Consider the following 14,896-nt stretch of genomic DNA (forward strand, 5'->3'; position numbering starts at 1 on the left):
TTCGATATTGAGTAAGTGGTGTTTATTTTAAGAAAATTTACCTTTTGATGATCACAGCTTTTGTTTGGTCCTTCTGAAAGGTCAAATGAAAGGTTTTGTAAGGTGGTTTTTTTTTTGAGCTTTTTTGGCAGATACACTACCGTTCAAAAGTTTGGGGTCACCCAGACAATTTTGTGTTTTCTATGAAAAGTCACACTTTTATTTACCACCATAAGTTGTAAAATGAATAGAAAATATAGTCAAGACATTTTTCTGGCCATTTTGAGCATTTAATCGACCCCACAAATGTGATGCTCCAGAAACTCAATCTGCTCAAAGGAAGGTCAGTTTTATAGCTTCTCTAAAGAGCTCAACTGTTTTCAGCTGTGCTAACATGATTGTACAAGGGTTTTCTAATCATCCATTAGCCTTCTGAGGCAATGAGCAAACACATTGTACCATTAGAACACTGGAGTGAGAGTTGCTGGAAATGGGCCTCTATACACCTATGGAGATATTGCACCAAAAACCAGACATTTGCAGCTAGAATAGTCATTTACCACATGAGCAATGTATAGAGTGGATTTCTGATTAGTTTAAAGTGATCTTCATTGAAAAGAACAGTGCTTTTCTTTCAAAAATAAGAACATTTCAAAGTGACCCCAAACTTTTGAACGGTAGTGTATTTACACCAAGAATTCCAGCCATTCAACAAAAACTCAAGAAGGCAGCGAAGACAAGGTTGGAATCTTTTGAGCGATGCACTCGGTTTGCAATTACAAAAGTCCCATGTGGGAATAAATCAGCTCCTTTGTGAAAACTAAAAGTATAATTGGTCAAATTTCTGCGATTCACTTTAATTTTTAAATTTTATTTTTTAGTCTTTACACTACACTTGTGAAACAAAACGTGCTCATTAGTACTTAATAATGCTTCGAAGACAATTCATGAACAAGTGCTTTCTTACTATATTGAAAATGGATCTAGTTCACAGCACTGTATTTTGAACAAAACACAGTAAACAAAATTGGTAACCAAAATACTCCAAGCCCTGATGCTGCTCACAGCTTGGTGATGCTTGCAAGAGATGAGGCGAGTAGAATTGATAACATGTATATATGTGATATTTACTGTATGGACACATGGGATCAGAAACCAATTTTATTTACAAGCAGTAGCCACATGCACCCATAGGGTACCTATTTTTTCTTTCTTTTTTTTGTTGAAGCGGTTGTAATCAGTGCCAAATTTCAGACCCTGCCAGAATTTTGTCATTGGCTGTCTTTAGTCACATCATAGTACCTAAAACCAAGGAATTATTTTACGATGTGTGATCGAGCCTTGTGGCGAACTGTGTCCTTTCTGTGTGGAGTTTGAACATTCTCCCCATACCTGTGTCGGTTTCCTCTGGATGCTCCGTGACCCTGCCAGATACAGTGGTGCTTGAAAGTTTGTGAACCCTTTAGAATTTTCTATATTTCTGCATAAATATGACCTAAAACATCATCAGGTTTTCACACAAGTCCTAAAAGTAGATAAAGAGAACCCAGTTAAACAAATGAGACAAAAATATTATACTTGGTCATTTATTCATTGAGGAAAATGATCCAATATTACATATCTGTGAGTGGCAAAAGTATGTGAACCTCTAGGATTGGCAGTTAATTTGAAGGTGAAATTAGAGTCAGGTGTTTTCAATCAATGGGATGACAATCAGGTGTGAGTGGGCCCCCCTGTTTTATTTAAAGAACAGGGATCTATCAAAGTCTGATCTTCACAACACATGTTTATGGAAGTGCATCATGGCACGAACAAAGGAGATTTCTGAGGACCTCAGAAAAAGCGTTGTTGATGCTCATCCGGCTGGAAGAGATTACAAAACCATCTCTAAAGAGTTTGGACTCCACCAAGTCGGACAGATTGTGTACAAATGGAGTAAATTCAAGACCATTGTTACCCTCCCCAGGAGTGATCAACCAACAAAGATCACTCCAAGAGCAAGGCATGTAATAGTCTGCGAGGTCACAAAGAACCCCAGGGTAACTTCTAAGCAACTGAAGGCCTCTCTCACATTGGCTAATGTTTATGTTCATGAGTCCACCATCAGGAGAACACTGAACAACAGTGGTGTGCATGGCAGGGTTGCAAGGAGAAAGCCACTGCTCTCCAAAAAGAACATTGCTGCTCGTCTGCAGTTTGCTAAAGATCACGTGGACAAGCCAGAAGGCTATTGGAAAAATGTTTTGTGGACAGATGAGATAAAAATAGAACTTTTTGGTTTAAATGAGAAGCGTTATGTTTGGAGAAAGGAAAGCACTGCATTCCAGCATAAGAACCTTATCCCATCTGTGAAGCATGGTAGTGGTAGTATCATGGTTTGGGCCTGTTTTGCTGCATCTGGGCCAGGACGGCTTGCCATCATTGATGGAACAATGAATTCTGAATTATACCAGCGAGTTCTAAAGGAAAATGTCAGGACATTTGTCCATGAACTGAATCTCAAGAGAAGGTGGGTCATGCAGCAAGACAACGACCCTAAGCACACAAGTCGTTCTACCAAAGAATGGTTAAAGAAGAATAAAGTTAATGTTCTGGAATGGCCAAGTCAAAGTCCTGACCTTAATCCAATCGAAATGTTGTGAAAGGACCTGAAGCGAGCAGTTCATGTGAGGAAACCCACCAACATCCCAGAGTTGAAGCTGTTCTGTACGGAGGAACGGGCTAAAATTCCTCCAAGCCGGTGTGCAGGACTGATCAACAGTTACCGGAAACGTTTAGTTGCAGTTATTGCTGCACAAGGGGGTCACACCAGATACTGAAAGCAAAGGTTCACATCCTTTTGCCACTCACAGATATGTAATATTGGATCATTTTCCTCAATAAATAAATGACCAAGTATAATACTTTTGTCTCATTTGTTTAACTGGATTCTCTTTATCTACTTTTAGGACTTGTGTGAAAATCTGATGATGTTTTAGGTCATATTTATGCAGAAATATAGAAAATTCTAAAGGGTCCACAAACTTTCAAGCACCACAGTAAGTGGTACAGATGATGTTTTTTTTATTTTTTTGCTTGACTGATGACAGATCGGGCGGCACGGTGGTGTAGTGGTTAGCGCTGTCGCCTCACAGCAAGAAGGTCCTGGGTTCGAGCCCCGGGGCCGGCGAGGGCCTTTCTGTGTGGAGTTTGCATGTTCTCCCCGTGTCCGCGTGGGTTTCCTCCGGGTGTTCCGGTTTCCCCCACAGTCCAAAGACATGCAGGTTAGGTTAACCAGTGACTCTAAATTGACCGTAGGTGTGAATGTGAGTATGAATGGTTGTCTGTGTCTATGTGTCAGCCCTGTGATGACCTGGCGACTTGTCCAGGGTGTACCCCGCCTTTCGCCCGTAGTCAGCTGGGATAGGCTCCAGCTTGCCTGCGACCCTGTAGAAGGATAAAGCGGCTAGAGATAATGAGATGAGATGAGATGATGACAGATCACTGATATTTTGGCACAAACCCCTGATTTTGACTAAATATAATACCGTACTTTTTTTTTTTGAAACATGATTTTGGATGTAAAACTGACAGCGTTTCCTTTTACTCCTCACCAGCAGAGGGCCATGTAATAAAATGCAACCTACAGTACGTTGATTAATTAAAACCCAGCTCTCGTTTCAGGATATAAAAACAAGATTCGTTTTTTGGAGCTGGAATCCTGAACCTGGAATGCAGAGTGAGAATCATCATCAACAACAAGAAGTTAGAATCTTCTGAAATAAATATGCACATGAACCTAACTGCACCAGTGACATGGTGTACGCTGGATGGAATATTGTAAACTCTGATGAAATAGAGTTCTGTGGAGAAAGTCTTAGGCACATGCAACGAAGTGCTGTAGAGCAAAGACACCTTCAAACGTCATTAAATTAAATGTTTCAGTAAATAGTCATGAATGAAACATTAATTGGTGTGATGACACTGTTTTAAAAAATGATAATGAAATGAGTTGTAGGTTTTCCTGAGTATCTTCCAGAACCGGGCGGCACGGTGGTGTAGTGGTTAGCGTCCTGGGTTCGAGCCCCGGGGCGGGCGAGGGCCTTTCTGTGTGGAGTTTGCATGTTCTCCCCGTGTCCGCGTGGGTTTCCTCCGGGTGCTCTGGTTTCCCCCACAGTCCAAAGACATGCAGGTTAGGTTAACTGGTGACTCTAAATTGACCGTAGGTGTGAATGTGAGTGTGAATGGTTGTCTGTGTCTATGTGTCAGCCCTGTGATGACCTGGCGACTTGTCCAGGGTGTACCCCGCCTTTCGCCCGTAGTCAGCTGGGATAGGCTCCAGCTTGCCTGCGACCCTGTAGAAGGATAAAGCGGCTAGAGATAATGAGATGAGATGAGATCTTCCAGAACCAGACACAGATCTTCTGGAGATTTTGAGTGTCACAATTGCTTCTTATTTTTGGAGGAAAACCCAGCAGCCTTCATTACGGTGGTGGTTTTTTTTTGGGGGGGGGCCTGAAAAGTATCTCTTACGTAATATACTTCTGTCTTTACAGTTTTCTGTAACATATAATTTTGTTCTGGAAAACTAATTTTCGGAATCGAAAATGTAGAAGTCAGAAATTAAACATCTATAATAAAGTTTGTCCTCAAACATAGTGTACCTCAGACTTTTGCACTGTCGGGGACAGCGACGAGACTTGGGGGGAGACAGGAGACATTGAGGGGAGACATGGAACAAAAATAAAATACTTAGCTTCATCCTACATGCTTAACTTTTATTTAGCATCAAAACTTGTCCCATATGACCTGTATGAACACACACTGCTGGTACAGCGATAGAAAAATATCAGTTTACCCAAAACCTGACGAGACAAAACAGTTCCATTCTCAAGAAGGAATGAAATAAGTTTAATCCTCAGGCAGGTACACGCCCACATTTTTAAACAGGTTTATATCTGTAAACAACAAGAAAAAAAACCCTGTAACATGATGAACTGTCCCAACTCTCCCCATCTGAACATTTTAGGGAAAACAATCCTGAATTTTTTTTTTTCCCACCAGAATTTAAGTTGAATAAATAATACTATTTGGTAACTGGGGCGGTATGGTGGTGTAGTGGTTAGCGCTGTCGCCTCACAGTAAGAAGGTCCTGGGTTTGAGCCCAGTGGCCGGCGAGGGTTTTTCTGTGTGAAGTTTGCATGTTCTCCCCGTGTCTGCGTGGGTTTCGTACGGTTTCCCCCACAGTCCAAAGACATGCAGGTTAGGTTAATTGGTGGCTCTAAATTGACCGTGAGTGTGAATGGTTGTTTGTCTCTGTGTTAACCCATGTGATGACCTGGCGACTTGTCCAGGATGTACCCTGCCTCTCACCTATAGTCGCTGGGATAGGCTCGAGCTTACCTGCGACCCTTTAGAACAGAATAAGTGGCTCCAGATGACGGATGGATATTTGGTAACTCTCAGCTATGTACATTAATTCCTGACAATTCACCAGTGTACATTACACCATAGAGTAGAGGTGGAGTAGAAAATACAAGTTTTGGTTGATACAATATTGAACTGCACAAACCTTTCTGCACTGTCCAGCTTTGTGGCTCCAAAGGAAGTAGGTTACTCTAAGGGGCAACATCGAACGTCTGATGTCATCTCAAACCTTCCATCCATCCATTATCTGTAGCCGCTTATCCTATTCTACAGGCGAGCTGGAGCCTATCCCAGCTGACTATGGGCAAGAGGCGGGGTACACCCTGGACAAGTCGTCAGGTCATTGCATGGGTTAACACAGAGACAAACAACCATTCACACCTACGGTCAATTTTGGAGCCACCAATTAACCTAACCTGCATGTCTTTGGACTGTAGGAGAAACCCACTGGGTCGATGCTGGGCTCGAACCCAGGACCTTCTTGCTGTGAGGCGACAGTGCTAACCACTACACCACTGTGCCACCCACATCTCAAACCTGATTGGTTGAAATTAATTCATGGGAATACAAACTCTCCCGGCGGCACGGTGGTGTAGTGGTTAGCGCTGTCGCCTCACAGCAAGAAGGTCCGGGTTCGAGCCCTGTGGCCAGTGAGGGCCTTTCTGTGCGGAGTTTGCATGTTCTCCCCGTGTCCGCGTGGGTTTCCTCCGGGTGCTCCGGTTTCCCCCACAGTCCAAAGACATGCAGGTTAGGTTAACTGGTGACTCTAAATTGACCGTAGGTGTGAATGTGAGTGTGAATGGTTGTCTGTGTCTATGTGTCAGCCCTGTGATGACCTGGTGACTTGTCCAGGGTGTACCCCGCCTTTCGCCCGTAGTCAGCTGGGATAGGCTCCAGCTTGCCTGCGACCCTGTAGAACAGGATAAAGCGGCTACAGATAATGAGATGAGATGAGACAAACTCTCCCAAGTCTTCCCTGTCCCAAGTCTCCCCTAATGTAAGTTAAGTGAAAAACAAATCCATACTACTACTACTACTACTACTACTAAGACAGATTCAGGTAGTCTGAGACTGTCCTCAGACCCGCAGCTTGTGAACAGGCAAGGCAGGCAACTGCTTGGGGCCCCCTGGCCCAGGGGCCCCCCGAGAGTCGGGGCCCGAGGGCTTATTTATTTTGTTTTTTTATTGTTCTTTACCATTGTATTTTCATATTTGGAATTTAAAAAACTTTGGTTTCATACATTTTTCGTTGGTGTCAGATTATTTATAACATACTGGTGATGAACATTGGTCAGAAGGGCCCCCTGGAAATTTTTGCTTGGGGCCACAATAGACTCTAGAATCGCCTCTGGCTGTCCTCCCCACATGATCAGTGTAAATGTTCACACTCGGATTTCTGTTTATTCGGCTGTGGTGTGGGTTGAGGTGTGTGTAATGAAAACACTCGCCCTGGGCGGATAAAAAGGTTGAGGTGCGCGTAACCGCGTAGACCAGAGCGCGCACACTGGAAGGGGCGCGCAAACTAACTCGTGCGCTCGTGCACACTGAGGACCTGCGACAGCAGCAGCAGCGCAAAACCCGGGGGAGCGGAGAGACGCAGCAGCAGCGCAAAACCCGGGGGAGCGGAGAGACGCAGCAGCAGCGCAAAACCCGGGGGAGCGGAGAGACGCAGCAGCAGCGCAAAACCCGGGGGAGCGGAGAGACGCAGCAGCAGCGCAAAACCCGGGGGAGCGGAGAGAGAGGCGCACCGGGAGCGGAGAGGCGCACCGGGGGGAGAGACGCTAACGGGAAGCCGGGAGACAGACAGACAGACAGACGGGTGTGAGGTCGAAGCTGATGAGGACGGAGAGGATCGTGTGTGTGGTTCCGGTGAGTCTCTCTCTCTGGTTCCGGTTCTGAGGGTGTGAAAGCAAAACAAGTGAGCGGGACTCAGGCGGAGCCGGTAAACACGCACACAACAACATTGTGTTCCTTGGGAAAGGGGTTTTACACGACCAGTAAAACCATCAGTGAATCCCAGTTAACGCTGAGTTTAGTGTTCAGTCTGTGTGAGCTGCGCTCAGTGCGGCACAACCGAGCCGAGACCCGCAGCGACTGCGCTCATTTACCCCTGCTATAGGCGCAAACACCATCCATCAGCATTATTATTATTATTATTATTATTATTATTATTATTACTGCTGCTATAGGCGCAAACACCATCCATCAGCATTATTATTATTATTATTATTATTATTATTATTATTATTACTGCTGCTATAGGCGCAAACACCATCCATCAGCATTATTATTATTATTATTATTATTATTATTATTATTACTACTGCTATAGGCGCAAACACCATCCATCAGCATTATTATTATTATTATTATTATTATTATTACTGCTGCTATAGGCGCAAACACCATCCATCAGCATTATTATTATTATTATTATTATTATTATTACTGCTGCTATAGGCGCAAACACCATCCATCAGCATTATTATTATTATTATTATTATTATTATTATTATTATTACTGCTGCTATAGGCGCAAACACCATCCATCAGCATTATTATTATTATTATTATTATTATTATTATTATTATTACTGCTGCTATAGGCGCAAACACCATCCATCAGCATTATTATTATTATTATTATTATTATTATTATTACTGCTGCTATAGGCGCAAACACCATCTCTCAGCATTATTATTATTATTATTATTACTGCTGCTGCTATAGGCGCAAACATAATCCATCAGCATTATTATTATTATTATTATTATTATTATTATTATTATTACTGCTGCTGCTATAGGCGCAAACACCATCCATCAGCATTATTATTATTATTATTATTATTATTATTATTATTACTGCTGCTATAGGCGCAAACACCATCTCTCAGCATTATTATTATTATTATTATTATTACTGCTGCTATAGGCGCAAACACCATCTCTCAGCATTATTATTATTATTATTATTATTATTATTATTACTGCTGCTATAGGCGCAAACATAATCCATCAGCATTATTATTATTATTATTATTACTGCTGCTATAGGCGCAAACACCATCTCTCAGCATTATTATTATTATTATTATTATTACTGCTGCTATAGGCGCAAACACCATCTCTCAGCATTATTATTATTATTATTATCATTATTATTATTATTATTACTGCTGCTATAGGCGCAAACACCATCTCTCAGCATTATTATTATTATTATTATTATTATTAAAGATATTTTGGAGAATGTGCTGCCTTAAATGTTGAAATCATGCATCATTTATGAAAAGGTGTTTATTATTATTATTATTATTATTATTATTATTATAATATCTCATCTCATTATCTCTAGCCGCTTTATCCTGTTCTACATTTTATTATTGTTAAAGATATTTTGGAGAATGTGCTGCCTTAAATGTTGAAATCATGCATAATTTATGAAAAGGTGTTTATTATTATTATTATTATTATTATTATTATTATTTATTTATTTATTTATTTAAAAAAATTAAAGATATTTTGGAGAACATGCTGCCTTAAATGTTGAAATCATGCATCATTTACAAAAAGGTGATTATTATTATTATTATTATTAGGGCGGCACGGTGGTGTAGTGGTTAGCGCTGTCGCCTCACAGCAAGAAGGTCCTGGGTTTGAGCCCCGTGGCTGGCGAGGGCCTTTCTGTGTGGAGTTTGCATGTTCTCCCCGTGTCCGTGTGGGTTTCCTCCGGGTGCTCCGGTTTCCCCCACAGTCCAAAGACATGCAGGTTAGGTTAACTGGTGACTCTAAATTGACCGTAGGTGTGAATGTGAGTGTGAATGGTTGTCTGTGTCTATGTGTCAGCCCTGTGATGACCTGGCGACTTGTCCAGGGTGTACCCCGCCTTTCACCCGTAGTCAGCTGGGATAGGCTCCAGCTTGCCTGCGACCCTGTAGAACAGGATAAAGCGGCTACAGATAATGAGATTATTATTATTATTATTATTATTATTATTATTATATTTTTAAAATTTTTCATCTCATCTCATTATCTCTAGCTGCTTTATCCTGTTCTACATTTTATTTTTTTAAAAGATATTTTGGAGAACGTGCTGCCTTAAATGTTGAAATCATGCATCATTTATGAAAAGGTGTTTATTATTATTATTATTAATCATAATAATATCTATTAGATGCTTTACAATATACTTCACTTTCTTTCTTTCTTTCTTTTCTTTTGTATACCATGCTTCATCTCATCTCCTGGGAAAGGTTAGGAATGATGCATGTCTGTTCAGTCAGAATGTGTTAAGGCCATGCTATGCCATGTATTATGCATGGTCCGATTTCACAGTCAGTTCATGGTTATATCGGACTCAAGCCGTGTTCATATGGACTGCCACTGCCCAGGGTGAGCACAAAGACAAACACAAGCAGGTGCATGTGTGAAATTCATACACACTGTGTGTGTGTGTGGAGGCATGTGTGTGAATCTGTGCACTTGAGAAATTCTTTGTTTTCGTGATTTGAAATAGTTTAAATTCAGCCTTAAACAAACAGGAAGACGATTTTATATATATATAAAGCATATTTATATATCAACATACAGTATATACAGTTTAGACTCTGAGACTGTCTAAGGTGGATTTACACTTTGCTCCCAGTTTTTCCAGGATAGGGTCTGGATCCATCATGATCCTGACCAGGATAAAACGCTTACTGAAGATGAATGAATGAATTATACAGATCTTTTCTCTTACATCCTGCTATTGCATATATATATAATAATTTTTTTGTGAAATCCACAACTGAAAGTATGAGATGAACTTTATCTGCTGATTGTGGATCTTTTTTTTTTTTAAATAAAATAAATCAATAGGAAAAAAAATGTCATAGAAAGCATCAGGAACAGTCAGTGTGCAACATTTACTACTGAATTAAATCACTGTGAGTGCGGCCAGGTGTTTCATGTGATTCATCGCATTATTATAAACCGTATTACGATGAATTTGAGCTTTGTTTTTTAAACAGCTGATTATCTATTTTATTCATAGTTGGTGATTTTTGCACTGTGGTTTTAACGTTTATATAAATATAGTCTGTTTAGATTCGAACACCTTCAGCAAAATCCTTGCATTGACCCTTTCATGTATACTGTTCACACAGAGTGAATTTAAGGATATTTTTTTTTAAAGTAGGAAAATATAAGATGCACATCAACATTACGGGCATTTATTATTCATTATTGTGATTTCTAGGCTATTTACTAATTTCTCATATCACTGGTAAATAATGTCATGCACAATCTATAAATAAATCCCAAATTACAGTAAAAAACCAAACAAATAAATAAATTTGCCAGTTTGTGTCATGCAACTGTATACACTAATATTATTGATCAAGAATATTGCTAGTTTGTTCAAACATTATATTTTTTTAATAATTGCAGTACTCATTTTATATTACACATGAATGCGATATTTTTGTTTAAATAGTAGGAGGATTTTTTGTATAATTTTTTATCCTTTTACTTTTTAATATACATAATATTTATTCAGGGCGGCACGGTGGTGTAGTGGTTAGCGCTGTCGCCTCACAGCAAGAAGGTCTGGGTTCGAGCCCCGTGGCCGGCGAGGGCCTTTCTGTGCGGAGTTTGCATGTTCTCCCCGTGTCTGCGTGGGTTTCCTCCGGGTGCTCCGGTTTCCCCCACAGTCCAAAGACATGCAGGTTAGGTTAACTGGTGACTCTAAATTGACCGTAGGTGTGAATGTGAGTGTGAATGGTTGTCTGTGTCTATGTGTCAGCCCTGTGATGACCTGGCGACTTGTCCAGGGTGTACCCCGCCTTTCGCCCGTAGTCAGCTGGGATAGGATCCAGCTTGCCTGCGACCCTGTAGAACAGGATAAAGCGATAATGAGATGAGATAATATTTATTCATATTCATGACCTGCAATTTAAACAATAATAATAATAATTTTAAAAAATATGTGGATGTTTTATTCAGGGTTTATTCAGGTTTTCTTTTTTAATTCTTATTAAACTTTTGACCAAAATGTTCTCTCCTCCTTTCTAGTTAAGTGACTTCTTTTAGATGTTGTAGAGATAATTCTAACACCGTTGCAGTAATATAGTTGGCCGAGTTGCCTGCTGAGATGATCAGTTATTTTGCTGAGGCAGAAGTGGGTTAGGACTCGAGACTGTTGTGCTGAAAGCCATGAAATGTTCATGCAGAGAGGAGATCCACAGTGACAGACATGGCCTTCCTTTGATGTGTGGTCTGAGAGACGTGCAGTGTCTCGAAGAACCTGCCGGTTGTTTTGCTTCATGTTCAACCTCTATACTAATATCCAGTGTAATCATTTATAATGTGCTTTATAATAAAGTAATACAGACCCAGCTGTATAAAGAGTAACAGAAATGCACATTTTTAGTGCCACATGCATTAAAAAATAGAATTACAGCACCATATCCAAAGCCCAGCAATAACAGAAAAGCAGTGAAGCAGCACAATCCCTTGAACAATGGATCCAAAGGAATATTTTAGGGATGAAAGGATCCTCGCTGCCATAAAAAATGTATTCCGTCTTTAAAAGCACAGTAGCCTACGCAAGACCCCTGATAGTCAAGGAGTCCTGTTTATCTGACGCTGCGGAATATTAATGCTCCAAATCACAGGGCTGACAGATAGATATTTAGGCAGTATGATGATATAATATCAGTATCATGATATATTATGAAACGGTACGGTATGATCATTACCTCTGCCAACTTTGTTGAAGAACATTATGTTTTCACTTCTGTTTGTTTGGCTGTTCCCAACGTAACTCAAAAAGTAATGAATGGATTTTGATGAAATTTGGAGGAAAAGTGAGCCATGGGCCAAAGAACAATTAGATTTTGATGCAAATCTGGACATGCATGTGAATCCAGGATTTTTTTTTTTTTGTCTGTTCCCAATGTAACTCAAAAAGTAGTGAGCGGATTTGGATAAAATTTGGAGGAAAAGTGAGCCACGGGCTAAGGAACAATGGCTTAGATTTTGGTGCAAATCCGGATATGTATGTGGATCCCGGATCCAGATATGTATGTGGATCCAGGATTTTTTGTCCGTTTCCAATGTAACTCAAAAAGTAGCAAACAGATTTTGATGAAATTTGGTGGAAAGGTGAGCCATAGGCCAAAGAACAATTGGTTAGATTTTGGTGCAAATCCGGATATATAATGTGGATCCAGGATCTGGATATGTATGTGGATCCAGGTTTTTTTTTTTTTTTGTCCGTTCCCAATGTAACTCAAAAAGTAGTGAACAAATTTTGATGAAATTTGGCAGAAAAGTGAGCCGTGGGCTAAGGAACAATTGGTTACATTTTGGTGCAAATCTAGGTATGTATGTGGATTCAGGATTTTGTTGACAGTTCCCAGTGTAACTCAAAAAGTAGTGAACGAATTTGGATGAAATTTGGTGGAAAGGTGAGCCGTGGGCCAAGGAACAATTGGTTACATTTTGGTGCAAATCCAGATATGTTTGTGGATCCAGGCTCCAGATATGGATGTGGATCCAGGATTTTTTTGTCCGTTTATAATGTAACTCAAAAAGTAGTGAACAAATTTTGATGAAATTTTGCAGAAAAGTGAGCTGTAGGCTAAGGAACGATTGGTTAGATTTTGGTGCAAATCCAAATATGTATGTAAATATAGTAAACATCTGGATATTCTAACATGTGGCTTGGTGGAAGTATACGCTCTACCGAGTGCCCTTCTAGTTAATATGCTTTTATAATTGCAACTTTTGAACAAAAGCAGCAGATTGGATATCACTTTATATTGGTTTTGTGCAGAATTTCTTATTTCTTATTTTTAGTGTTAAATAACATGAATGTATTGTTAAATAGGTTTTTTAGGGGTTTTTTTGTTTGCAAGTCGACTGTTTTGCTGGCAAAGCTACATATTGTGACATCATACAGTAAATCACAGAAGTATCATGCTATATATTTTTTTCATATTGCCAAGGAAAACAAATGAAGTCATTTTGTAACACTTTGTGATGTCAAGAACCGTTTTCCTTCTCCCAGCCACTTGCCTGTTATTAGCTTGCAGTTAATTGTTTGCATTTCTAGCTCCACCATTGATTGACAGTGCTGCCAGGTCTGTTCAATCTGTGATATCCTTTTCAGTAAAACCTTGACATCTATGAACCTTATGATGTTCATTTGATGATCTATGTGGCATCACAGTTAGCCGTGCGGTTGCTAATCATATTCAGGAAGGCTGAAGCAGTGATTTGACGGATCACACCAGTGTTTGATGGATTAGGTTGTTCCTGCCTGCCAGAATATCTTGTTAGCTCCGTCTTGAGAAATGAGCTGTCGGATGTGTGCCGAGACCAGATTCATGCCCGTTAGCATGGACACTTTCAATTATGGGGGCTTTTGATGGAAGACCGCATCACACATTTGTGTATCAGACAGCCTTAAGCGACATTAGCCCCTATGATATTAGCAGATGTGTCCTCTGTTTTTGCCCAGATGGTTTTGAGAGAGTGAATGGTATCATTTGAAACCTGCTAATGACATGTTGGAAGATGCAATGAAGGCACGCATGAGGGTCATTATGAACTGCCAGTAATCTACATGCTAGGGGTGGATGGTGTAGCCAACTTTTGGAATCACAATGTAGTCTTTTTTTTTTCTAAGGGATCTCTGCAGAATGAAAGTGGAGGCTTTAATTTAATGGCCATTGGTGTTATGTAGTTTTCAACACGGAACCTGTTTGCTGTTGGTGCAACATTTCAATATTTCTTCTCTTTCTGTTTATTCAATGTCAACCTATACAACTTGCTTTCTCTAACACTCATTAGTGTCACCTGAATAACTGAACTACAAGCTCAAAAAAATTCCACAACAATACTCTGTCCTCCATTTAACAAATGTTGCCAAGCAAAACAAACCTTGCCTGGCAGCACTTATTTTATACCTATATGTTGATAATGGGGTGGCACGGTGGTGTAGTGGTTAGCGCTGTCGCCTCACAGCAAGAAGGTCTGGGTTCGAGCCCCATGGCCGGCGAGGGCCTTTCTGTGCGGAGTTTGCACGTTCTCCCCGTGTCCGCGTGGGTTTCCTCCGGGTGCTCCAGTTTCCCCCACAGTCCAAAGACATGCAGGTTAGGTTAACTGGTGACTCTAAATTGACCGTAGGTGTGAATGTGAGTGTGAATGGTTGTCTGTGTCTATGTGTCAGCCCTGTGATGACCTGGCGACTTGTCCAGGGTGTACGTCGCCTTTCGCCCGTAGTCAGCTGGGATAGGCTCCAGCTTGCCTGCAACCCTGTAGAACAGGATAAAGTGGCTAGAGATAATGAGATGAGATGTTGATAATGGTAATATTTCTCAATCATCAGCTGTCAGGTTATAATCCTATGAAAATCCATGACCTTCAGTTTGACATTTCAAAGTAATTCAAGGTCAAAGGTCATGGTGCCAAATGAAAGTCCATATGGCACTTCCAATAAGTTAATAATGGTAAATATCTG

The 14,896-nt window shown here is 40.5% G+C and overlaps 1 protein-coding gene across 1 annotated transcript in view; it reads left to right on the forward strand.

Moving 5' to 3' along the window:
• Positions 1 to 6,902: 6,902 nt before the first annotated feature.
• Positions 6,903 to 14,896, forward strand: part of lypd6 (LY6/PLAUR domain containing 6) — a 99,083-nt gene continuing 91,089 nt past the window's right edge. The window contains exon 1 of the mRNA XM_060928632.1: positions 6,903 to 7,254. The gene's annotated coding sequence lies outside the window, so the exon portion shown is untranslated. The remainder of the gene's footprint in view (positions 7,255 to 14,896) is intronic.

Source organism: Neoarius graeffei, chromosome 9, assembly GCF_027579695.1.
Source record: "Neoarius graeffei isolate fNeoGra1 chromosome 9, fNeoGra1.pri, whole genome shotgun sequence".
Classification (NCBI taxonomy): domain Eukaryota; kingdom Metazoa; phylum Chordata; class Actinopteri; order Siluriformes; family Ariidae; genus Neoarius; species Neoarius graeffei.